Raw genomic sequence first — 2,431 nt, 5'->3', positions numbered from 1 at the left:
ACAGATAACAGTGGATGACAGTGACAGATAACAGATAACAGTGGATGACAGTGACAGATAACAGTGGATGAGTATGAGGGCAGCACTGAACTTGGCACTTCCACGCTCTAGCATTGATAGAAAAATAGAAACAGATTGATAGAAGGTTGCCTTAATTTTTATCTTTTGGTGATTTTTAAGATCTGGGTTCACATAATTTAAAAACTGAAGTACAGATAACAAAGGCAATTAAGAAAAAGAAAAATCCCCAATAACCTCATGCTATGATAAAACAGTTCTCTCAGCCTTACTGTGTGCTGTTTCTAACAATTTCAGATGAACATGTATCCCAAAGGAGACTTTAAGTCTATATATATGTACATCAGCAGAAACCGTGAGGGCATGTGTAGAACTGAGTCCCGAGGCCACTGGACCACCAAGGTGATCTTCTGTGGGAGAGACATCCGTATATGTATCTAGTTTTGTCATAGAATTATGTGAACTCCCCCACCCTCTAACCAACAAAGTCTGAAGAGGTCTAGGTCATTTGTGTGTGCTATGGGATGATATTGTGCTGACTGGGTCAGATAACAGGAAGTGGCATGTTGCATGTCAGAGTAAAGGAGGTAACCCCCAATAGGACCAGTCTGTAAGTTATTTTAAGTTTTGTTTGTTCATTTAGGGTCTCATACGTAGCCCCAACTGTCCTCAAACTCACAGAGATCTGCTTGCCTCCTTGGTTCCGGGATTAAAGGTGTGAGCCACCACACTCAGCTTATTTTAAACTTTTGTAAAAATAAAACATAAAATTACTTGCAGGAGAACAATCTTATGCTCTGGAAAGAGAAAAATATAAGCTGCAAATTTGATTTTGTCACTATTGTTGCCTGGCTCTGTGTAACAAGTCAGCTAAGGATTGATCTAGATGATATGTGTAAGAATTTCATCTCTCATCTCCATATTCTAGCTTTCTGATGATCATACTGAGAATTATAGAGGTAAAGAAGCAGGATGGCAAACCATGAAGCACACATAACAGAGACGCAACATATAATCCAAACACCACCATAAACCCTGCTATTTCCTTTGTTAATTAAAAAAAAAAAAGTCTATTTGGCTTTACGAAACCAGAAAATGTGAATAGTTGCATTTTGATGGGCACATCTGAATTCTACTTTAAAAAAAAAAAAAAACCAATTTAGGGTTTGTCTTCGTTAGGGTTTCTATTGCTGCAACAAAACACCACGACCCAAAAGCAAGTGGGGAGGAAAGGGTTTATTCAGCTTCCACTTCCACACTGCGGCTCACCAGTGAAGGAAGTCAGAACAGGAATTCAAACAGGGCAGGAGCCTGGAGTCAGGAGTTGATGCAGGGGCCATGGAGGGGGCTGCTTACTGGCTTGCTTCCCCTGGCTTTCTCAGTCTGCTTTCTCAAAGAAGCCAGGACCACCAGTCCAGGGATGGAACCACCCACCAAGGGCTGGGCCCTCCCACACTGATCAGTAATTGAGAAAATGCCTTACAGCTGAATCTTCTGGAGGCAGTTTCTCAACTGAGGCTCCTACCTTTCTGATGACTCAAGCTTGTGTCAAGTTGACACACAGCACCAGCCAGAACAGGGTTAGAGACTTTTACTTTAAAGTATTTCTCAAGGACGTGAAGTTATAGTAGTTTAACTATCAATTCCCACTCCTTTTACTGGCATTAGCATCTTCCATTGAAAGGAAATATGTAATACCTTGTTGGAAGGGGTGTGGGTCAGGGGAAGGAAGCTCAAGTGTTTGTTTCTCATTGTTCCCTCCACCTAAGGAAGCCAGGGGACTCCAGTAAATTTCCTTTGGACACACAAAAATCTTTTCTTTTCTTGACAAGGCTCTACTGACCGCTATCCAGAGAAAAGTTAACATATGTTTTACACATCCTACTTTTAAAGTACCTTTAATTTTAGGACTTGGGAGGCAGACACAGGCAGATCTTTATACAGAAAGTGTGGGTCCAGCCTGGTCTACACAGCCAGTTTCAGACTAGCTCGAGCTACACAATGAGACTTTGACCAAAAGAAAAAAAGAAGCAAGCTATTAAAAAGCATTTGAATCACTAATGACAGATAAAAAGGCTTCTGAATCATTAATGGCAGAGTGTTATCTTTGAACACAGGGATTCTATGTATATTGTTTGTGTCAGCGTGGACACAGGCACCACTGTTCTTAGCCAGCTAACTAGGTGTGTGTATTAGAGTTTGTACTTCAAGGTTATACTTTATTCTCTATTTTTATACGACCACAATAGAATTCTACCTTTCTCTCCTACCATATTTTTACTTTAGTGTTTCTGGACCCTTTTCTCCATAATACCTTCACTCTTTTGACTTTAATTGCACTTAAAAGCAGACTGAGAGCCGGGCTGTGGTGGCGCACGCCTTTAATCCCAGCACTCGGAAGGCAGAGGCAGGC

This window comes from Microtus ochrogaster, chromosome 15, assembly GCF_000317375.1.
Source record: "Microtus ochrogaster isolate Prairie Vole_2 chromosome 15, MicOch1.0, whole genome shotgun sequence".
NCBI classification, from domain to species: Eukaryota; Metazoa; Chordata; class Mammalia; order Rodentia; family Cricetidae; genus Microtus; species Microtus ochrogaster.
Note: the sequence above shows the minus strand (reverse complement) of the source record.